This window comes from Hippocampus zosterae, chromosome 12, assembly GCF_025434085.1.
Source record: "Hippocampus zosterae strain Florida chromosome 12, ASM2543408v3, whole genome shotgun sequence".
NCBI lineage: Eukaryota > Metazoa > Chordata > Actinopteri > Syngnathiformes > Syngnathidae > Hippocampus > Hippocampus zosterae.
In genome coordinates, this window is record NC_067462.1 from 9932254 (window position 1) to 9956423 (window position 24170).

Below are 24170 nucleotides of genomic sequence, written 5' to 3' on the forward strand. Positions count from 1 at the left end.
GCCGGTTATTTGTCTGCCTCCCTAAATGCTTGAATTACATCTGACAGCTGGAGTAGATAAACTACTCTGGGCCAATGCATGAAAAGTGCCTTACCTGCAAAGTAAAGATTAATCGAATCCATCAGGAAACAACAGAAACACAATTTGGCCTATTTTGTGAGCTAGCTCCCCCCCCCCCCCCACCCCTCACACTCAGCCAGGCGGAGCAGACAGTTCCCAAGCTATTGTCAACTTAAACATGCAGTGAATGAGCCGGGCCTCGGGGATGAGGGGGTGGGGCGAAGGGGCTGGGGGGCGTTTGAGTTTCATCTTCCCCAGCTGGGGTTGAATTTCAACCGTGGGTAAAGCACAGACACAATTAATGAAGGAGAAATGAGTGCTTGGAGGGTCTGTGAATGACACTCGGGCGCTGGCAAAAAATGAAAAAAATGAGTTTAGAAGTTTTCTTTTACCCCCACCTCCTTATGTTTGCCCAAGATGAATTGGCTTTTAAGATTTAAGAAAGTCTGCGGCTGAAATACAAAGAGGGGCTCATATATCAGCCCCTCGAATAGTGAGAAAATCCTCTGTCTGAGTGTGTGAAGGTGGGGAGGAGGGGCGGCGGGCTCAGGCGAGGTATGTTTTTGGTCTCTGATTAGACCTTGGGCAACTTCTACGTCGGGCCTCAGCGCACAAATATCACTCCTCACGTCTTCCACTTCAAATCCTCGGAACCACTTGAGACACGTTCTTCACAGTAAGCCTCCCTTTTAAAGATTTGCTTTATCAAAAGTGCCAGCAAGCGTGCATCCACCGCAGTAGCGAATGCGTTTATTGTGCAAAAAGTCCAGTTTGACACCGTCAAACTTTTAAGGATGCAACATTAAGGTTGGCATGATCAAAATAGCAACACCGATGCTTGCGGTAAAATGATTCCGCTTATAGTCGTTCACACCCGCGAGAGCAAAACAAATCAAACGGCAACACGAATGACTAATGTCCAATTTCACGAAAACAAAAATATGAGCAAGATCAAAGCCAACAAACTTAAATACTTACAAAGTGAGAGGCAAGAGCCCAAACACGACAAATGACGAGATCTAGAAAATAACACTTGAGCAAGAGCAGCAACAAGGTCAATAATCCGACGGGAACGTGGCATCTTGCCAGTCCTTCCATAGCAAGTATGCATGCTGGAGGAGAAGCCCTCCACTGCCACCTGCTGGAGTGACACAAACATGATCATGACAGCTATGACATTTAGTCGGGGCTTTTCTACACTACGGTTTTAGACCAAGAATAGTTGGCTTGCCATGTATTTGTTGATACAATTTTAAGAAAGACACAAACCTTTCAAACGTTTCTCTGAGCGAAAGTGATAGTGTTACTCGGGTTTTGACCTTCAACATGGAATCCAAGCGCCCACAAAGCACACCTGAGCTTCCATCAAGGCAGTCAATTTATTGATCTGTGGGGGGTCTTTTACTCAAGGTCAAATTTTGGAGAGAGCCACAAAGCTCAAGTTTTAGCTCAGTCTCTGGTGTTACCATTCCCCTCATCTATGCTTAAAACGATTGGAGAAAATGCACGTGTGTTTAGTGTTGAGGGAGCAAGTTGTTCAGTACCACAACAGAGTGGAACATTACCGGTACTCTGTTTTCTTGTGTATATTCACTCCATCGGCCGAGGGGCTTACTCACTTACTTACTATGTTGCTTATTCTATTCAGGGTTGCGCAGAAGCTGAACCCAATCACAAGTAGAGGTGAGTAGTAATGCTTACAGTGTTAGATTGCTACTTCAGTAAATGTTCAGATAAATTGTTCTTGTCAAAATAGTTTTATTAGAACATACCGCTAACTTTTAAAGGAGTATTTTTGGTTCAAGGAAGCATCAATTTTACTCTGTGACATTGTGCTCTGTGACATTGAGGTACAGTGTACTGAACTGACTAGTTTCATCTTTATTTATTATTGCTCGGGCAAACCTTAGACTCCATTTGACTAATCAAACAGAGCCAGGCAATCACATGAACGGACACAATCTCCGCGGCCGCACACAGTACGTTTTCAAAGTGACAACATTAATGTAAAGCACAGAAGAAATATGTGATTACCACAGCCTACAAAACACACACACACACACACACACACACACACGTTCTCGTTTTCATATTTTGTGGGGACGCACACACACGCACACACACATGTGTTATGCATTGTTATCTTCGTCTACCTAAAACGGTTCACATGCCAGCCTATAAGAACTCCATTTGCTCCTTGGGGAAAAATAATAGAGGCTGTGTTAGTCCACTTTGGAAAAAAATGAATACTCTGTGGAATAAAACTAGCAGGTGAAACACAGCACATCTATTGCTAATTGCAGTTCAACCAACCCACTCAGAGCTCTCTGTTCCTCACTGTTGAAAGGGTTATTCTTGTGTATTCAAAGGGAGCAACATGTCAGCTAATAAATGCGGATGAATACACCTTTTCGAAGATGAATATAATCCACTTGTCGAAAATAGTGACATATTTAATCATCTCTACCCTGAGCTTATTGTGATGCTAAGTGAGCATAAACAAACAAAAGTTACATTTTGGCGTTTCCTTGTGGCTTAAATTCATGTTATCACATTGAAGCCTCTTTTATGTTTTTGAGGAGTTCCATGTTCAAGCTTCAAAAAGAAAAAAAGATCAAACTGAAGTTACTCACCTCTTAAGGACTTGAGTAGTTTCTCTTACCCTTACTCACTGTCACGAAGGGAAATTAAAACCCACACTGTCTTCACACAAGCTTAACGAGTAGTCTGAACCGCTATATCATCAGTGACTCGGTCGGGAATATACTAAGTGCTAACCAATCATGAAAATTTGTTGGCTTCAAAGAAGATCTATCGCTTTGATTTGCTGATTGGAAAGTATTTGCCACAGTTTTTGGTTGACCTTCATGATGATAGATTTTTATTAAGCAAACCTTGGGCTTCCGTAATCGCAGGTAAAAACAAGTGTGCGAGCGCACTTGCATCAATCAAACGCAAACTGAGCGAGTCAATCCTGATAGTGAGTAGGGAAAAAAAATGTGTTAAAATATAAATTGCCTGACGTACCTCTTTGCCCTCTCCGCGCACAAAGACAGCATAGCCAATTACACCGCGAGCAGTGTAATAGAAAGCTTTTATGGTGTTTCTGGGGTGTCAAGATCTTAATTTTTGATGCCTCTCTGTGTGCATCCAGGGCCTCTCGAGTTATTTTTTTTTCCTTAAGTGATAAGAAGTAAACACCAAAAACCAATAACGATCAGACTGACGTTAAATCAAACTGACACTTCTCTAAAAAGGTAAAGCCATGAAAGATGAATGGGTGGGAAATCTGGAAGGAATGTACTGTATTATCTTTGTTGGCATGTATTATCTTTGTTGACTGTATTATCTTTGTTGGCATCTTGGTAAACAATCTGGGCAGGAAATTCGTTACTGTGGCAAAGTGGTAAGCCTATACGAATCAAAAGATCAATAAAATACTCGACAACACCACTATACCGCCCAATTCTGCAGGCTCTAGCTGCAACTCACTTTTTGCATTATTTTCCTAAATAGTGCATGCAGATATGCTGGTGCATTCTGATTTTGTCTCTGCGTAAGGTCCGTTGACATATTTAAGTGACCGGAATTGCGCTGGTCATGAAAATAAAGCCCTTTGTTTTAAATAGCTTTATTTCTTTTTCGTCTAATTTTTCTTCCATATATATTCCAAAATATATTGTTGAAAAATAAGATAAGATAAGATAAGATAAGAAAAACCTTTATTAGTCTCACAATGGAGAAATTCCCAATTCACAGCAGCAAAGTTATGGAAGTAAGAAGTAGAACAACAAAATAAAGGAGCTGCTGGAAAGGCAGCCACTCTCGCGGCGCCATTTTGAAGTCAAAATAACAAAAATAACACAAGACAACACATAGGACACAGACAGTCGTTCAATCTTCACCAATTTTCTGCATACACTTTGTTGTCTGAAGCAGTTCTAGATGAAAGAGGAGAGGATCAAAGTGTCCTTTCTCCAGTGGATCAGAGACGTCATGCTGAAAATGTGCACACGTCTGCTACAAGCTAAGTTTTGAAAGCAAACACAAAGCTGTAGCATCCATTGACGAAAAGAGATTAGTTCACTTCTCCTGTCCCACGTAATCCGCTTCAAACTCCAAGCCGCGACTCCCAGCTCCAAATCCGCATCCGCTCCTTTCTTCTCATCGTCGGCTCCTCAAGACCTCCATCCATCCAGCCGCAGACCGTTCAACAGCACCGATCTCTCTGCTGAACAAAGCAGGGCTGTGAAAAATGCTGCCCATTACAGGCGCAAGACACAAGCGCCCCGGGACTGTCCAGCAACGACAGTCAAATGGCGCCGACATTCCTCCAGTCAAAAACAGTGCTGGTAGAGGGGCAAGAGTTGGCGCTAAATTGTCAGTCAAGTGAGAGAGAGGACTGAATGGCACGGGAGATTTGACGTGTTTCCTTCCATTGATCAATACGAGGAATGTGAGGATACTTGCGAGGCCAACGGAGGAATGAATGGAAACTAAGCACAGTAATTTTTAAAAATTGTTGACATTCAACATTTCGTTCAGTGGTTATGCATTTGGGTGCGGTCAATCCCCCTGAAACGGTGAGTCGGTCTTAGGAGTTCCACAGGGCTAAAAACACCGCCCCCCGCCCCATCCATTCATCCAACGAGTATGATTTGTATGGTTACGTTCCACTCAGCCATCATTGGGCGCAGCTGATGCTGCTACATACCAAACAGCAGCATCCCCTCCTAGTACTAAGAAAGCCCTTGAGATACCCACTCATGTTTTTAAATTTATTTATTAAATCTTTGTTTATCCTGATAAAGTCATTGAGAACAGAGTCCTTTTTGCAATGCCGATTTGGCAGTCGACAGCAATGCAAAATAAAAGCAAATACAAATATGAACCGTAACTTGTCTCTAAAAGTTCCTCAACTTGGTCATGCCAAGGCAGACGTTACCACAGAGTTCTGTTTGAGTTTTTTCCTTCCTTGGAGTTTTTCTATGCTTCCACCAATATGTGCTTGGTTGTGTGAGGTTCTCTAGATTTTCCTGTGTGCAGCACCTTGAGAAAATAGAAAAAATAGAATTGGCTTGACTTAGGGCTGCCGCAAAAGTCGCAGTGATTTGCAGAAAGTATTCATTGAATTCTCTTCTTGTTTTCTATTTTATATTCACGTTTAGGTACCGGTAGTTTTGTTCTGTGAAAACAGAGATGTCCTGTGCAACTCGTGCAGTTTTTCATTTTGCACCCTCATAAATGTTTTTCAATTTTGTGGGAAAAAAATACAATGCGTTCTGTCCATACATGTATGAAACTCGTGGGGTTCAGTGTGATTAAGAACCACTGCTCTAAAGTATCCATATGGGAGTATGAACGGCTATTTGTCATTTGCCCTGCTATTGGCTGGCAACCAGTTCAGGGTGAACCCCTGCTCCTTGTCCAACGCCAGCTGAGATAGGCGTCAGCTCATCCACAACGCCGGTGAGAATAAGCAGCGATTAAAATAATGAAAATTTTCTTTAAAGCGCTTTGTTTCAGCTGCAGCTGTCGCGAAAGCGCAACATAAATAAAGATGTCTTGGATTGTATTACAAATTAGATTCAGGTTGTATGAATGTCAAAAGGGTGGACACACAGGTTAAGCTTAACGTCTGCCATCTACCGGAAGAGCACTTCATTGTTCTGACTGTCTCTATATGTTGCTGGCATAGATAGGTGAAAAATATACATTATTTGTGGTACATTTTGTGCCCAAATACGGTAAATAACTGAATGACTTTTCCGCAGCACATTGAATAGTCTCTCCTGACGCTACGGTGTCGCGACCTTGTGTTTGGAAATCATTGCCCCCCCCCCCCCCCCCAAAAAAAAAAAAACATGTTTAAATCCTGTATACAACCTCTGGTCACACTACCTCCCCATGTGTTAACTTAAAGACCCATGATTGGAGAGTTTAAGGATTTTTAACGGCTCAGTTTGTCTTCATAGTAGCTTGGGTTCAAGTAAACGGAGACGGATCCTGACAGAGCAGGATTGACACTAAATCCTTAATAGTTATTGGGAAGATCTTAAAGGATTACACCACTATGAGTTGCTGAGCCCAAATGATCTGTCAAACATCCTCTTTGAGATTATCACGTTACATGCTGATGTGTCAGACCGGCCCCTCTGTACACACTGTAATTCTCATCAAAATGTGTGTGTACGTGGCAGTTCTGGAAATGCAGTTTAAATTTGGAGAAGGGGGCGCTTCATCGCCCTGACACATGTAGGTCTTGAGTGGCTCGGCTTTACCTCGTCCTCGGAGAGCAATCGCGCAGAGATGGCGCAAAGGTGCGGCTGCCTTAAACAAGTCAGCCAGTTTGCGACGTGTGAAGCAACAGAGTGCTGCGGCACCGCTCGCAGCTCATGGCCTTGGGCCTCGAGCTGTCGGAATCGGAAAGTCACGCTTGAAAGCTCACCCGGAGATGGAGATGTCGAAATTCTTGATGCCTTGCACAATGAGGCCATTTCATAGTAGATCAGGGTAGAGTCTTGCTGGTGGTGAGGGGAGTGGAAAGTCACTTTGACAGGCCACTGAAGAATTTATTGAGATGTCCTGTGGTGTTGAAAGATTTGCATGTCTCTTCAGAAAAAAAAAGCTCTATGTGTGTGGTGGGTGAGGTGGGGGGTCGGGAGGGGGGGCAAAGGGGGCAAAAATACGAATTCAGGCGAGCCCTCCTGGTTTGACTGCACAGCAACGGGTAATTCATGTTGATCCGTCTGAATACCAGTCGGAACTCTCATTACGATTGTTCGTGCTCATAGCTGAAGCGTCTTTTGATTTGGAAATAGTCTTCATTTTTCTTCAGATGTTGGGAAAGGGAGCAGAGCACAATTCTTGCAGGAATTGGTAACACATCACGCGACGTCGCGCTTGACGACGAAACATTTATTCCCCTTAAATTTCGAATCCTATGACCTCACTTTAGTGGTTTGCCTGTTCCATCTTTATTTAAAGGCTAATTGTACAAAGAGTCACAAATTAACTTCACATGTGACAAGTTCATTAAAGCTTTTGGACTTGGACACTATCGACGGATGACTTCACTTGCACTTTAGCCTCGGTAGACTCAATACTCTTCCCCCTGAGCCCCAAAATGAAGCTGTAAGACTCCGCCAGTCTGCCAGGCGCCAATCAAGTGGCGTGAGCAGTAAGCAGAGAAGGAATCCTCGTTTCGGGGCGGACAAAACGATGCCTGCAGCATTCAAGTGAGGAAGCGCCAATTGCCTCCTAACATTATAACCCCTTCATACAAAGATTTAAGCTGCAGGATTTAGCCTGTTAACGTTACGTAAAGCTCATACAAGAGGGTTTGCATAAAGATGAGCTGGCCGTTGGCCAGGCGGCAGCATTATTTGAGAGAGTGGAAACAAAATCACACTTTTCAAAAGGCATTCTTGTTTTTGTCTGCTTTAAACCTGCAATGACATTGAAATTGTAAAGAATACATTTAGACTGGGACTTGAATGTTTGCAAAATACTACGCGCTCTCCGTTCCGCCGTGGTATTCCTACATAAAATAGGTCTGGCATATTTAGTAGAATGTGCATACCGGTAGTTGCATAGCTCCCTGGATGGCTTGAATATAACTGGGGGGGGGGATCACGTCAAAGTTTAATTCCCAGGGCATTGGATCAATCACAACTCTGGACTGCTGTTTGTCTTAGAAGATATTTCACCTCTCATCTGAGGAGGCTTCATCATTTCATCCAAAAAGGCTGGGTTAGTCCAACTAACCCAACCGTGTGTGCACTTCAGATCGGAGCAACACCCCAACCACCAATGGATGAGAGGCGAAACATCTTCTTCGACAAGATAATTTGTTTTTTGTCTAGGAAGAAAAGGAGGAGGAAAAGTGGGTGAGCGTTAGCAAGTCTGATGCACAGTTTCAAAAACTATGTATGTTAGCTTTGTTGAACCCCCTAAATCACAGGTGTTAAACTCAAGGCCCGGGGGGCCAGATCCGGCTCACTTTCCAATAATTTTGTTACCCTGTCTACACTCACTTGAACACTAAATGAAGAAACAACAACAACAAAACGTTAAAAAACTGATTTCAAAACTAGTAACCCAGCAATTTGTTGTGTACAACTAATAATACAATGAGATGATTAAACATTTATTCGGTTTGTCATAACTGCCCTCCGAGGGAAGACGTAACTCCAAAGTGGCCCGCGGCAAAATGTGTTTGGACACCCCTGCCCGAAATTGGAAGTATGCAATCTGCTCGCTGGGATAGGCTCCAGCTCACGAGTGACCCTTTGTTGGACAAGCGATGAAAGAAAAACGGAGGCAACTACTCTTTGTTTTTAGGGATTTTTACATGTCAAAAATGGATGCAATCAGAGACGGATACTATTTGAGAGAAATATAAAGTATTCATTCATTCATTCATCTTCCGAGCCGCTTGATCCTCACTAGGGTCGCGGGAAATATAAAGTAATATACCATATATGTGTATTTTGTCACAGAGTACCGGGTGGCTAAAAGCTCAATATAGTCACTTGGATCCATCTGAGAGCCAAGACGGGCAGTCACTACTCAAATGTGCTTTTGAAATTGTAAGTCTGTGAGGTTTTGTGTTGATTTTTCAGACTTCAGTAGCACCTCAAGGCCACACAGACCTGTGGCTGCCTTGCCCGGGTGAAAATCTGTGAAAGTGACAGTATGTACAAGCCAGAGGGCATGTGAAATAATTTACTTTCATGCTGTACTCCTGTCTAACAGTCACTGCCTCTTAATTCCGCTCCGCCGCATATTATAATCTTCTAAATAGTTTTTAAGCACGGTGCTGGGGTCTTTAATATTTTAAAGCCTGCTCCACTGTGGGGTTTCCTGTTGGCACACTGCAGGTTCACTGGGGACATTTCGGGCGAGCACACGATATTGACTTGCGAGGACGTGTGTGTGTGATCTGTTTATTTGCACCAACCATTCAACCTCTGTCTGTTGGTTTTAGTCCTTGGCCTTTGACATTACCTACTTGCCTACTGGAATGGATAGATAGAAGAAGTTCCTTTAACCCTTTCAAGGAAAGCGGTTACTAGAGTAGCCAGCTATTCACGTGTTGTTTTCTCTCATATGAATTCATTATAATGTCGCAGTTGTGCATCGACCACAACAATGGACCCTTATGTGTGTCTCCATCCACTGCCATTATTATTTTTTTCATTCCCATCGACTAATAAAGACACTTGAGGAAAAAAAATCACGATGCAGGTTATTATTATTTGTGCGTGAAAGGGTAAAAGTCAAATTACATCATAGAGTACAATATGAAACGATATCCAAAATACTCGCTACTTAATTAGAAGTGCAGATACTAATAGTGTCCCCTCAAAAGTAAAAGACTCCACCCTATCTTCACTTTCTGCTCACCATGCACACCCACACCCGCACTCGCCATTCCAGTTCAAAAGGTCCAGGCAACTTTTGGTCAATATTTTCAAATGTTTGTCTGAAACAACTGGCCCTTCCTAATATGATGTCATGCATGATGTCATTATAACACACCGTACAGTTTTATTGTTAATGCATTTGCTTTTCTTTTGCGTTGGTTTGCTTTGCTGTCCGTGGCCTCGCACTGACCTGTTGCCTTGTTACACCGAGAAAAGTTCATTATTCATAATGGAGTGTCAAAATCACCATAAATGTTTTCAGTTTGAAGTTTTCTTTCACGCGAGGTCACGAGAGTGTGCCGGCGATGGGTGTGCAACAAAGGATTAACATGTGGAAAAAAATCAGCTGTGGTGTTTTGTGTGTGTGTGTGTGCATATCAAATTAGAGGTGCAAAATGGAGCCAGACGGCTGACATTTTATTAATTTTCTTCATTGATCAGTATTGTCATGTAGCTTCTACATGTATGGGTGTGTCATATCGACTGTTTATAACCAATATGACTAAAAGAGATTGAGAAAAAGTTAAAAAGTACAGGCACTTCAACTACAAAAGTAAAAACATTTTTTTACTGTCATTTAAACACAACATCCATTTTCACAACTTGACACAACAGAAAAAAAAACCCTTCTGTGCCCACAAAATAGTTTTTCTCTTCAATTGAGTCTCACTGATTTCGACCTGAGAAGAAAAATAATCATTAGGACACAATCAAGATGTGCTCCCCCTGCTTTGCTAACGTTTTGAACTGACTAACAACAACAAACAAACACAAAAATGAGACAACAATAACTGGAAATAATAGACGGTGTTAGTTTTTTTAATAATATATATTTATTTTTTTTAGGCTATCACAAATCATTCTTGGAGCCGACAACGTTAAACATCCATCCGTCCATTTCCAGCGCAACTTAAATAAGGCCTGATTGTGGATTGCCCACCGCCCCCTCCCATGTTACTGCTTTTTAGGTTGCCGTCTTCAGTGGATGTTGAAAAAATTAACGAGCCTATTTTGACCACGCGGTAACTGTTTTCAAATGGAGGGAGTAAAAGTCCTCAAAAAAATACATCATCAAGTCAAGAACAAATAGCTGGAAAAAGCTACTTAAACACAATAATGAAGTATGTGCACGGATTACTCCCCCCACTGCCTGATGGCAAATGTAATATATAACAATAGCAGACGCGCTTGCTTTGTCCCCGAGCATCTCTCCACACCCACTCACTCCCACAGGTGTACTTCAATGACCTGCTCGGATGGCTCGGAGCATCTTCTGAAGCTCAGCTTGTGTCCTGCTCGCGACGCATCTTTGGCCAGATTTCAGCTCGCGGCAAACAACACAAGCAGCCAATGAAATCACTCCAAACAAACATCAGATCGTCAAAAGAAGTACAAAACAAAGTCTTCCAGCCCAGCAGTAGAGTAAGCCACTGAAATAAGAGAGAATGTACATTTGCTCACAGTTGTCCCTTAAATCCGGAGGTATGGCCGTAATCACAATACCGCATCATATTGTGTCGCAGTGAAATGAAACCGCGCGCTGCAAATCGTTCCACGTGGCCGTTTCTCCCTTCCTCAACTTCACATTTTTCAGCCCTTCCATTGATTTGTCATTATTGATTGATCACCTCGAGCAGCAGAAAGATGATTTAAATATTAAACCGAACATCGGTTTCTGTTGCTGAAAATGTGAAAACGATTTCCCCCCTGTTCACCGTCTCTCAGTGTTGCTTGAATGTATTCATTGGAGCGGTCTTGGACCGTTCTGAAAGCAGGTTTGCTAAATAAATCGAAAATGTATAAATGATGCATTTTCTACAAAGTCGCTGTTCTGAATTTGCCTCCTCCGTGGATGGAATTGGCTTTTGTGAGTCCCGCAATGGGAAAATTCAGGTTTTAGAGCAGCAAAAAGAAAGCAGCGGCACACAAGAATAATCATATATAATCCATCCATCCATTTTCTGATCTGCTTAATCCTCACAAAGGTCACAGGGGATGCTGGAGCCTATCCCAGCCGGCTTCGGACAGTAGGCGGGGGACACCCTGAACCGGTAAAGACAATTTTGAGTGTTCAATCAGCTTGCCATGCATGTTTTTGGAACGTGTGGGAGGAAACCAGAGTACCCGCAGAAAACCCACGCAGGTCAGCTGAACATGAAAATAAAAAGTGCAGATGTGAATGGAAACGGTACTTTTTGAACAGGTGCAAGAATAGTCAGCAGCATTTAATTTACAATCCATGAAGTAGCAACATTGTGTGTGGAGTTTGCATGTTCCGGGCTTGCGTGGGTTTTCTCCGGGTCCTCCGGTTTCCTCCCACATTACAAAAACATGCACGGCAGAATGATGAACACTCTAATTTGTCCGTAGATAATATATAGAGAGAATATATGGAGAGAGAGATGAATATATAAAATAAATGCTATACTGGCAGAAAGAATAGGGAGCAACATTGCATGTGATGACTTCATAGTTCTCACAATACTTACTGGTGTATATACAGTACAGTATAAACTGCATTTCATAGGGATGAAACCCGGCATACTGAATTTCAGCACTGGGGTGGCAAGCATCCATCTAGAAATGAGTAAATAATTTATCAACAGTGGCATATAACAGGAGGAGGGAAGGACCTGCAGTACATTTCCTTTACACGTTTGGGCTGAAGAAGTTTGTCGCTGAAGAAATTTGTGTCCTACATTCGGGAGTCTGTGTCCACCAGAGAAGAGTACTTTGCTTATAGTCTTCTCTCCCGCTCCTCTGCCTAGGAGTCCGGGTTTTATACCAGGGCAGAGCTGGCCTCCTTTCATCAGCCTGTCCAGTTTTTCATGAAAAACAGCTTATGCCACTTTGGAGTCATAAAATGACACAATGAAAAAGCCGTGAGCAGGTTATTGAAGTCATACCTTCGGGGTTTGGCTCTTGGACAACAACACTGCCTTCCATGCTGTTTTTTTTTTTATTTCCCCTCCGTATGCACATTTGAAGTCAATATTTATTATAGGATGTGAAGAGGCTCGTTTCCACTTGGACTCATTACAAAGTTGTGCAGTTGTGTCGCAAAGTTATTGACCGAAGTTTCTTGTTGGATCGTAAGCAGAACTATATTAAAGCAGATTTCTGTTGCTGCACATTATTATCTACTCCGCAGTCTCCTCTTTGCTGCATTTGACTATTTTCCCGACTTCTTCCTTTCTCTTCTCACTTGAATCTTTCTTGACTGTGGCCAATAATGTACGGCGGACACAGTTGACGGTTAGAACATTGCGTTCATTTGAATCTTGCAAAGCACCTCCGTTTATTTAAAAGTCATTTACTGAGTAACTCAATTAGATTACATTACACGTTACTTTTTTAGTTACATTCAGCAGACGGCCACACCGCTGCCTCGACTTCTCAAAAAAACTTGAGAATTGTTTTTTTTGGTCATGTTTGACAAGGTGTGATTAAAAAAAAAACAAATTCAGACTTTCATTCATTCATCTTCCGTACTGCTTGATCCTCACTAGGGTCGCGGGGGGTGCTGGAGCCCATCCCAGCCATCTCCGGGCAGTAGGCGGGGGACACCCTGAATCGGTTGCCAGCCAATCGCAGGGCACACATAGACGAACAACCATCCGCGCTCACACTCACACCTAGGGACAATTTAGAGCGTTCAATCAGCCTGCCATGCATATTTTTGGAATGTGGGAGGAAACCGGAGCACCCGGAGAAAACCCACGCAGGCCCGGGGAGAACATGCAAACTCCACATAGGGAGGCCGGAGCTGGTATCGAACCCGGTACCTCTGCACTGTGAAGCCGACGTGCTAACCACTGGACTACCGGGCCGCCCAAATTCAGACTTTGTCATCATTAATTGTTTCCAGAAAAAGAATTTCAGTATATTTGGAAAACTTTTTTTAGGCTTTCAGGTAACTTTAGGGACTTATCAGTATGTTATGAATATGCGGGTGACTTTTCAGAAGTATTCAAATACATCCAGCAGTGTTTCGGTCAATTTGGACAAGACTGGAGCCTTTCGGCGCAGCTGTAGTTTAATGTCGGTCGTTATGGTGGTACTTGAAGAGCAAATATCTTTTGAAGTGGTACTTGGTGTAAACATTTTCAAGAAGCGCTGCTTCAAGGTGGTCGAGGGGAGGGCAAGCTCCTGTTTTGTATTGTAACCTTATTTCTGACGTTGTGCTTGTTTTTCATTATGAATGTTGTCACTCAGTAACTGGATTTCTCAACGCTCCGTCTTGTTGTCACTCATGTCACTGTGTCACATTACACATTCAGACGGAGTACTGCAAATAAACTTGATTGCGTGCTGGGAACAAAGTGTCATGGCGGCGACATGCATAACACATTTCTGCCTCTTTCGCTTGTCTATTTGCACTCCTTGTTTTCCATATCAAGCCTTGGCCGTGTCCGCCGCTTCTTTTTTCACTAGAAACAAAAAAACAAAAACCAAAACGTGGCGCCATTTGTAGATTTGTTAAACACAGTGTTTTTGGCTCCAGATTCAACATACTAATTAGCCCCTAGGAGATTCGACTAAGAGTTTGTTGTCCCCACCCCCCCCCATCCCCCGCCCTCCTTTCCCTTCCTGAGTTTTAATCAGCCTAATTTCTCTCGCCAGCACGCAGGCACGTTCGGCGGCATATGCGAGAAGCCTCTGTTTGCATAATGTGCTCGCGGTCGGCTCCTCGGAGACTGAGCCCTGTTTGTGCATCTATGTGTTTATCTGTGTGTATGTGTATGTGCGTGCGTATGTGCGTGTACAAGTTCATTTGTATGTGTTTGGGGAAATAGGTTTCCGACACCCTTCCCCCCCACAACCCGAACCCTCATACTCCCCCTTAGTCTGCCGCCCTGGCTGCGTCTCAGCTATGATTGCTCTGATAATTCAACAGGAAGAAAAAAAAAACACCTTCTGCCAGACTGTTTTCTCTGTTCTCTTATGGAAATGAGATTTTCCATCTCACTTCATCTTCAGTACTTGAAAACCTCTTTGCAGCGAATTGGACTGTCTCGTGTGTTAACACATTTCCTCCCATGGAGGGGCTTTGTTATTCGGCACAGCTTGGTCGAATTTCAGCTCGTCCGCCTTCATCCAGAAATGTGATTTTCCGCAGATCGTGTGAAATGTGTACTGTCCTATTAGGCCTGTGTTTATTGCTCCCTAAATCAAAGTTAGTGTTTGTTGTTTTGACGGCCGCATGTCCTTTTTAATTCTTGCAGTCACATCTTATCATCCTCGCCATTCACTCACACATGCTAGCGCATTATGTTTTGCGGCCTTCATAGTAATGCCCTTGTTTTTATCATTCCCCTTTTCACATTGCAGTTTAAAGTTCCTCGCTGACGAAAGGCCACAAAATAAATAAATAAATAAATAAATAAAATAAATAAACAAGTGAGCCATAAAAGTTAGAACGCAGAAATAAAACATGGGCTAATAGAAATGTGTCCGGAGCAATCTTCCATACGCGATTGTGACTGATTGGATTTCTCAATTGGTTTACATGCAAGTACATTGCCTTTAAATCAACCAGCAGACTTTTGCCAGCCTCCTCATCTAAAAGATTTACAGCTGAGTGTATTGGTGTGTGTGTGTGAGTGTGTTCCTGTGCCTCTTACTGGGTTTTTGTTACGTTTAACCCGCCAAACCCCAACAGATTTGCAGTGCATCGTGCAACGAAGCACATTATTTACGGTGTATATACAGGGTAAAAAAAAAACACTGAAAAGAAATGAAAGTTCCATAAATCATACAAGAACTTTTCATGCTGCATGTTTCAAAAACAATACTGTGCATAAAAAAAATAAAATAAAAATTAAAAAAAACAACTAGATTCATTTAAGGTCATCTTCAAGGTCCCATTCAGGCTGGCCAATTTGCCATCATTGGGGATCTTTTTGAATTTCCTTTAACTGTATATTTACTTTGCACGTGCTGATTGCCTGCATAGACTAGACTGTCATGAGTCTCTCTGCGCCGAATTGAAAAGGAATGAGCTGGGAGCCACTTCGATTGGCTGGGAGTCAACTGTGCTCCTTCCCACAACGGCGCAAATGGCCTCTTATAGCTGCGCGAGTCCAGCAAAATATCAAAAGACAGAAAACTCCACCCATACGCACAGTGAGACTGCGCTTTGCGCTCAACTCGTGCCAGGCGCCGAAAATAGGTCGCTGTCTATTTCATGAAGTCCTACTCTTGTTTTACGATCCACGTTTTTATGCATCACTGTCAAGAGCTCAAACGCTATGGAAACATCAGTGGGGTTCTCAAATATAGCTGTTCCGTGGAACATCCTCAATGCTTGATCCCCATTCCTCGACTCACATTTAAGACGAATGAGATGCTCCTTGATATGGTAGAATGAGAACGACTTCCAGGTTGCGATTGAAGCATCAAGGCGCGGGGAGCTAAGGGACGTCGCAATTAACGGAAATGAAATTCGCTCTAGGTGTGAGTGTCTGGGCATGAGCTGCGACTGACAGCACCCCCTGTGTGTCTCAGTAGACATACCGTAGTTTCATATTATGCCAAAATTGACAGTGACTGAAGATGTATTTGCAAAATACTTTACTGGAACAACAGCATTGTTTACAATGAGCAGTGGTTGACAGAACAAGTCAGTTATTCTATAGCACTTAAAAAAAAAAAAGAAAAAAAAGGAAAGAATACCACGGGGGAAAAAATGTAAGACACCAGCAAAAAGCAGTGAAATGACACCTGTCCATTTCAAATGTGTTTTATTTGTGTTCATTCAATAAAATATGATTTTAAAAAAATACTAGAATTAAAATGCTTCCCAGAACAAAAATACATTTTGAACATTTTTAAACACTTTAGAAAAAGTGAACAAGAAAAACGCTTAGTTTTTTTTTTTTTTTACATGCTACTGATATTTTTATTTATAACGACGACTTAAAGTCTGAGGGCACCAAAGTCTTTGTTGTTTATTACTTAAACCTTTGAGAGTATGAAATCTCATTGAATATTTAAACGCTTGACATCCCAAACACTAGACTAGAAGGAGAGGAACCTTGTCATACGGTATTATAACATAAGTGATGACGAGATGGACCATTGATTATTCATAAAATAAAATAGAAAAGTGATTTCACCCTTAGCGGTCCGGTGGTCCAGTCGTTAGCGCGTCGACCTCACAGTGCAGAGGTCGTGGGTTCGATCCCGGCTCCGCCCTCCCTGTGTGGCGTTTGCATGTTCTCCCCCGGGCCTGCGTGGGTTTTCTCCGGGTATTAGGGTTTCCTTCCACATTCTAAACACATGCATGGCAGGCTGATTGAACGCTCCAAATTGTCCCTCGGTGTGAGTGTGAGCGCGGATGGTTGTTCGTCTCTGTGTGCCCTGCGATTGGCTGGCAACTGGTTCAGGGTGTCCCCCGCCTACTGCCCGAAGACGGCTGGGAAGGGCTCCAGCTCCCCCCAAGACTCTTGTGGGGATAAAGCAGGTCGGAAAAGGGATGGATGGATGGATTTCACCCTTTGATATCGTTCAGCTTTTATAGATTGATGGAAAACCTACATTATTTAGATATTTACACGTATTTGAATACTTTCAAAGGTACGTGCAAATACGGCAGAACATCCATGTTCGAACGCAGCATTTTTACAGGAACAGGTTATTTTAGCTGCAGACTTTGTCAACCAGCTTATTATAAAATGTGTATGGTTTTCTACCTACAGAGTACAAAGTACATATTGATCATCCTGATCTTTTTTCATGAGAAAACAACAACATTAACAGGAGTGTCTTCGCGTGACACATCCGCTGCACCTAACCCGATATTGCTAGACGTAATATGAAACAAGAAATCTATACAGAACCTAATTAAAAGGCACATTAACCGAGTATCCCTGAGTATGTTGGTTGTATTGTTGTGTCTCTGAAAGCGACTGATAGCATCTCAGCAAACAGATGTCATTGGCTCACGACATGAAAATGGATTAAAAAAAAAAATCAATTACGCTAATCTGCCATTTCAGACAAACAAAGCAGACACAGCAAAGCGTCGCTGCAGTGCTGGGAAAGAGAATTTCTTAATCGCAGATAATTAATAACCAGGGCGCCTTAAAACATTTTTTGCTTCCGAGTGTGTGGAATCCTTTGAAATGCACGTCGACGCTATTCTTTTACTTTGCTCTGTTCTGTATAAAGCACAGGGCTGATTTTCCTTTCATTGAAATAAAACGTACAGTATTCTATTCATAGAGACCCTTTTAGCAGCGTTCATAATGGAGCTGGCATCTGATTAACCTCATCGCATGCTGCTACAATGGCTGCCTACCCTGAGACTCGCCGCCTAATGGAGTCCACTATCACAAAGCACACTCCAAAACATTCTGTGCACCGCAGGACCCGACAACCAGATTTGAACCCCTTAAACCCAAACACACACACCTCCCGGCCACCCCCCCCCCCCACCCACCCCTGCACTCAGCATGCTGAAGGAAACCAAACTGCCTCCCAGCTAACAACCCCCCCTCCCCTCCACCCCACATGAATCTATCTCCAAGCCTCCATCATGAACTCGCGCACGCACCCCGGGCGCCCTCTTCAGCGTCTCCTTTTGCAACTTTTTATTCCTAATTAGAGATGCTGGTGTGTTACGTTTCCCACAATAAGACAGCATCTCCTTAAAAAATCTTCAGAATTATCTATGAATGTGTGCTCATTAGAGGGCCCTTGACAAAACACTGTTTTTATCTGTTTACTGTTGAAAATAGGGCCATGTAAATGCTCCTCTTTTACCATCTGAATGCTGAAAATGGTCATCAGTGAAAACAACAATGGCGATTCACAGTGCTGCTGTTGTTAGCACATTACCGTGTGCAACAGTCACATGACTAGCATCCATCCATCCATCCATGCAGTTCCTGTAGCGCTCGCCCTAATTAGAGTAGTGGACAGGTTGCTTAGCAGTCACAGGGTAGATAGAAGGGAAGAACTAAACGTACTCAGATTCACACGGTGGAATGTTTAGAGTGTCAATAAACCTAACGTTCATGTTTTTGGAATGTGGGAAGAAGCTGGAGTACCCAGAAAAATAAAATCATTAGTTTGAAAGCACGTGGAAAGGATATAAATCCCACACAAGAAGGTCAGAGCCAAGTTTCGAAGCTGGTACCTCAGAACTAATTTGCCAAAGCAGTGTCTAATAGGAAATGATAACATGGTAAACTGTCCACTGTAGTAACCAATATGCCTGAAAGGGTTAATATTGCATCATAATGTTTAAGTTATACATCAAGCTCCAGCATGCCCGCGTCCCTTGTGAGGATAAGCTAATTAGAAAATGAATGAATGGATGAATAACATTAATAATTACGGCAGTTATTCAGTCACAGTAGTTGTGATAGTCCTATTAGTTTTTTGCCTGGATTACATTTTTGCCTATTAGTGGCCAAGGCGGGCACACTAGAAGTAGCAGTGCAATTGAAATGAAGCAAAAAATGCGGGAATGAACTTTTTTTGCATTTAATTATATAATTTACTAGACGTCTCTGATTGGCTGGCAGCCAATTCAGGGTGTCCCTCGCCTACTGCCCAAAGACAGCTGAGATAGGCTCCAGCACGCCCCGCGATCTTTGTGAGTATAAGCGGATAGAAAAATGGATGGGTTTACTATACGTGTTTTTTTTTTTTTTTTTTTACAAGAGACTTGAACAAATTGACGACACTTTTATTTGTTTCAATGGGGAAAGATGATTTGAGAGTGGAATGTATTGCTTTAGTCACATTGTGGTCAAATCCCGACTACAGTGACTTTGTTTTCTTGAAACACATCGTCAATCTGCCTTGAGAAGATGAAAGTATTTCACTCAACTATGTCAGATTGAAGGGTAACAAAATGAGCCATTAAACTATGAATTGTGCTGCTTTCAATGTCAACTATCCAATCTTTGATGACATTGTGAGATTTGCAGAGACATATGTTTTGCTACTAGTTTTGAGGAACATCAACAGTCGAATTTTAGATCAGGATTGTCCAATTAATATAATGCGCTACTATTATATGTGCACATATGTCCTTGTTCGGCTTAAGAACATTTGAAAACGGCATACAGGGATGGCTGTGGAGGGACAGATTTACGTTATCGGTGCTAAAGCCGTCTAATAAAAGTCCTTTGTGGTGTGATTTTATGAAATACTTTGCTGTAAAAGATTTTATAGGTAGAGCTCCTGGGGGCTGAAGGGGAGTGGGGTGGGGTGGGGGGTGGGTGGGGTGGGGGGTGAAGGGTGGCGGTTATTGCCGGACAACGCTGATCAGGTAGTTTTTATTTATTTAATATACTGTATTGATTCTCTTTACACCTTATTATACTTTGATCCGCAAATAAGGAGCAGTTCAGAATCAGAATCATCTTTATTGGCCAAGTATGTAGAACACACAAGTAATTTTTTTCCTCTGGTAGTTTAGGCGGCACTAGTATTATCAATAACAAGCAACTACAGTAAACAAAGAAATGACGTATACGTATGGAAAGACTTTCCGGAATGTAAGGGTACCATCGTGCAGACCCACTGACAGCTGTGCCAACAATGTGCAGAGTCATCTAGCAGAGATTAAGTGATCAGTGGTGCAATACAATCCAATGACATTTTTTGCGGTTGAAGGGGGCACATCAACTGTGTAAAAGATTGGCGGTTTGGTGACTTCCTCAACAAGTTAAAATCACAGCCTAGTTCGACCTTTTTTTATGACATCTGTGATATTTGGACGTTATCAGGCAAAAAACAAATTGTGAATTTTACTGACATTTACGCACATATTTTACAACATTTACGCAAATTGGTTTCCATCGGTCCACAAGGTGAAACGATCTTTTGCAGTCTGAAGGACCATCAAGTTGAAATGTAACATCATTTTGCTGTCTTACAAATTGCCTTGACTGGAGACAGATCTCCCCCTTGCTGTCTCTGCTTTGAGCCAAATGAGGATGAGACTCTCCCCCACCTCAATGTTGCCATCTCCTGGCCTAACAGGATTAGACAACATGCTCGCGCAGGCCTACCGTGCACAGCTTGAAGCCAAATGAGCAGCAATTCCACTCCTCGCTTGGCCTCAGCATCCCTTTTCGGCAGCCAGCCCGCTTTGGACCGCTCTGACCGGGCAGAATGTCTCTCAGTGAGGAGCCGGTCCTCTCATTTTTATTTATTTCATTTTTTTTGTGGCCGGCGCCTTCCTGGGCCGTGCCAATGGGAAAGCGTCCTCAGCCATCAGATAATGGCTGACGGGAAATTGCTTCAAGGACAGTGACATTCTGGAATGCCAATATGAAGATGTGAAATATATTCAAAGTGGAGTAGGAGAGCGGCCTGGTGCTTGAAAAGGCGCAAATTAACGGTGACACATACACACCAGCACATTTTTTTATATGTGCGCACACACACACGCATACACGCAGTCCATACTTCTTCTTCCCTGCTTTGAATAATATAACTGTCCAAGTGAGAATGCAATTACTGCCATCCCGGACTAGCGGGCAAAGCCTCACCTGATATAATAACTGCAGGCACGGCGTACTAAAGTGTGCATGGTATAGGCACCCACACCCCGGCTGCAGCCACCCAGGGCATCTTTGATATTCGCAGGCACCCCACAGTTCAGCGTTGACTTGGAGAGCGAAAATCAAAGTGAAAGTTGGTTAGGGATCTGTCAAGTCAAATATGTGCATGCAATCATCACACGGGCGGAATCTCGGTGGAGGTTAATGCGCGGGGCCAGCTGATCTTTTGGGGCCCTCATTCATGCACGCCGGAGGCAGGGAAATTCAATATGAGGCATGAAATGGGAAGTAGTCATCCTAATTGTATTGAAAGCCACGCTGGAGCGGGAGGAAGTAAAAAACAGGGAAGACGGATGCAATCATTTAAGTGCACGGGCTTCTCAATTTGTGCTCTAAATTTGCCTGTTTACATCTGCTGGCGCTTAACGTAACCGGCTGATTGTGAAATGCATTCAGGAAACAACCCCCCCCCCCCCCCCCCAAAAAAAAACGTGCTCCAAATGACATGCTTCCAGTGTGTGTGTGTCAATTGACATGACAAAGCTTCAACCTGTAGATGGCACTCTCATCCCTGCTTCTGATCCCAAAAGCTCCAGGCGGTAAGAACTCCACATTTAGAATAAACATGCTCTCACTTACTAAACCTGTCGGAATAATTTTGTCTGAAGCGTACATTTAGCTCGGGTGAACGTATTCTTCATTTGCGGTCAAAGCTTGTTCAGGAATGTGTAAACATGAGCGAGTGCGGCAAGCAAGTGTTGTTCCCGGCCTGCCGGCGTTATTTGCACAGTGGGGAATGTTGCTGAGTGGAGAGTGAGGAGAGGAACCTGAGCCAAACGTGATTTGTCTGTGAATACTAATGCCCCTTTTCAATCCGCCTCGGCCTTTGTGAGATTCAAAAAACAAAATAGGTCTTCTTAAATGTCTTAATAGGCCGGGGCTTGTGTGGGCATCATGTTAGGAAGGCTACAAAATTTGTTTACACGCCATCCATATTAATGTTCTGGATTAGTTTAAAACATGTGCATGGGGGTCCACTGAGATCTAATTACAGGGGAAGCCTGTATTATTCATGCTTGGTCCTAATAGACTCATTAACTGATCATTCATTTAAAAAAAAATACTTGATGGTTATTCATATGTTCTGCATTTATTTGCACAGCGGATCGTTGTTTCACAAAAATACCTTTTTCAGTTTACATGACATTAAGTGTTTTGGAAAAGGACTCACAAAAAGCTGCAGTATGCATGCCAGACAAGTAGTCGGCAGTGTCACTTTACAAATTGTGAACTAGACCCCTGCCATGTAATTATATGTGATTGCCACAATATGCAAAACATTTCAAACAGAGAGGATCATAAAGTACCAACGCCATGCTTTCAGCATCTACACAATCCCGACTATATAGTACATAACCCATAGTACATAACACTGATTGGCTTTGGGCCAAAAAATTTGCAGTTTGGTAATTTTTTTGGTCTTGGTCAATCCACATATGTGGGTGTTAGCTTTAAAAATGATTGACCAATGTAAAGTGTGAATAATGACTTGCTCTCTGTCGATTTCAGGGTGTGCTGAAAAGTTATGATTTTGGAGGTACAAGGATCCGGCCGGCCCAGCGCAAGCGAATGCAACTGTATTCGGTACTTAGATTATTCGACATAAACAAACCAGCTCCACATGAGGCTGGTAAGTACTATTAGCTAGGATACTCTCCTAGCCTAATTTTTAATGCCTCTAAATGGTTATCCTGAGCAATGGTCCTGGTGCGGAGGGTTTGTCAGGAATGATTATTCTCGGGAGAACGGTTAGGCCGGTCAATCCTAAATGTTAAGCCTTTTCAATATTTAAAATTTGAAATCTTTGTATATGTGGTAAACACCGACTTGGGCTGATCCACGGATTGTGATGTGAAGTCACCTGAAGTATGCTGTTGCTGGACACAAACAGAAGAGCAACTTGATCTTTTGAATGTTTCTGTAATCTCAATTTACCTAAGTAAACAAGACAAGGATTAGAGTTCACAAACACAATTTAGTTTCCAGATAAGATGCCAGTTTGTCAAGCCGCTGCCATTTGTTCTGCTAATATTCACTATTTTTTGTATTGTTCAACAGGCTGCATGTCCGTAGGCACCATGCTGCCTCTCACAGGTCACTCTTGGTACTACGACAGACATCGACGTATGATCGGCTTTGAGTATGCCGCACACTCTTTTAAAAATCGGTTAATATAATAAACAAAAATGAATAAATAAACAAATCAGTATGTGAGTTACCTCACTTCACGAACTTTCCAAAAGTGTTTCACAATACACTAGTTATGCAGCAATCAATACAGTGAGAAAGAAAAACCATCTATTATTTGCAATGTCACTGTCAATAGAAGGAAATGTAAGCAAATATAAATAAAATACATGTTGACAGCACATGGGTACAATAGTGATTAACAACATGGTCGAACGAACAAATAGACTAGAGTGTAGACCAGCTAAAAGCAGGTCTAAGTTGTGGTCCAGGTCATTTGTAACACAAGTGGTGGATTTGGTCAAGGCGCAGGCAGACATATTCTGAGCTGAGCAAACATGTGCTGGATGTCGTGACTTCTTAAAAGGAGCTCATTTGTTTGTAGTATATGTTAAGATTTATGTACAACAAAGGCAGATTTATTATATATATCTTTTTGTTTTCTTTATTTATACTTTGGAATACTTACTTTAAGGCAACACTATTTTTTGTGTTTGATTTGAGTTAAAAAGATGACTGCCTGAAAATGAAATGTTCAATTTAATTAGGCAAATAGAAATGACTTTCATTTAATAATCTGTTAGGTCATGTTATACTTTTGGAGAATTATCAACCCGTACGAGTCAAGGGGTACTCATGGTATGACAAAAGCTTCGGGGTACACAAATAACAAAAATTTGGGAAGCACTGCTATAGAAAACAACTCTGTGCCAACGACTGGCCTGACAGATATTTCTGTCATTTTTGCAGGTCCAGGTGAGCAACATTAACCAATTAATCTGTACATGAAAGTTTTCAAAAACATCAAGTGAAAATAATCTGCATCATGTTCATCAACAAGGTTGTCAGAGTTCCTTGACATAAGTCAAGCTTTGCACTTGTAAACTCTAAAATGCCGCTATCGTGCATT

The 24170-nt window shown here is 42.4% G+C and overlaps 1 long non-coding RNA gene across 1 annotated transcript in view; it reads left to right on the forward strand.

The window, feature by feature from the left end:
• The window catches only part of LOC127611827 (uncharacterized), a 46028-nt gene that overhangs the window by 21175 nt on the left and 683 nt on the right, over positions 1-24170 (forward strand). The window contains exons 4-5 of the long non-coding RNA XR_007965471.1: positions 22583-22703; positions 23132-23197. This is a non-coding gene — a long non-coding RNA (uncharacterized LOC127611827). The remainder of the gene's footprint in view (positions 1-22582; positions 22704-23131; positions 23198-24170) is intronic.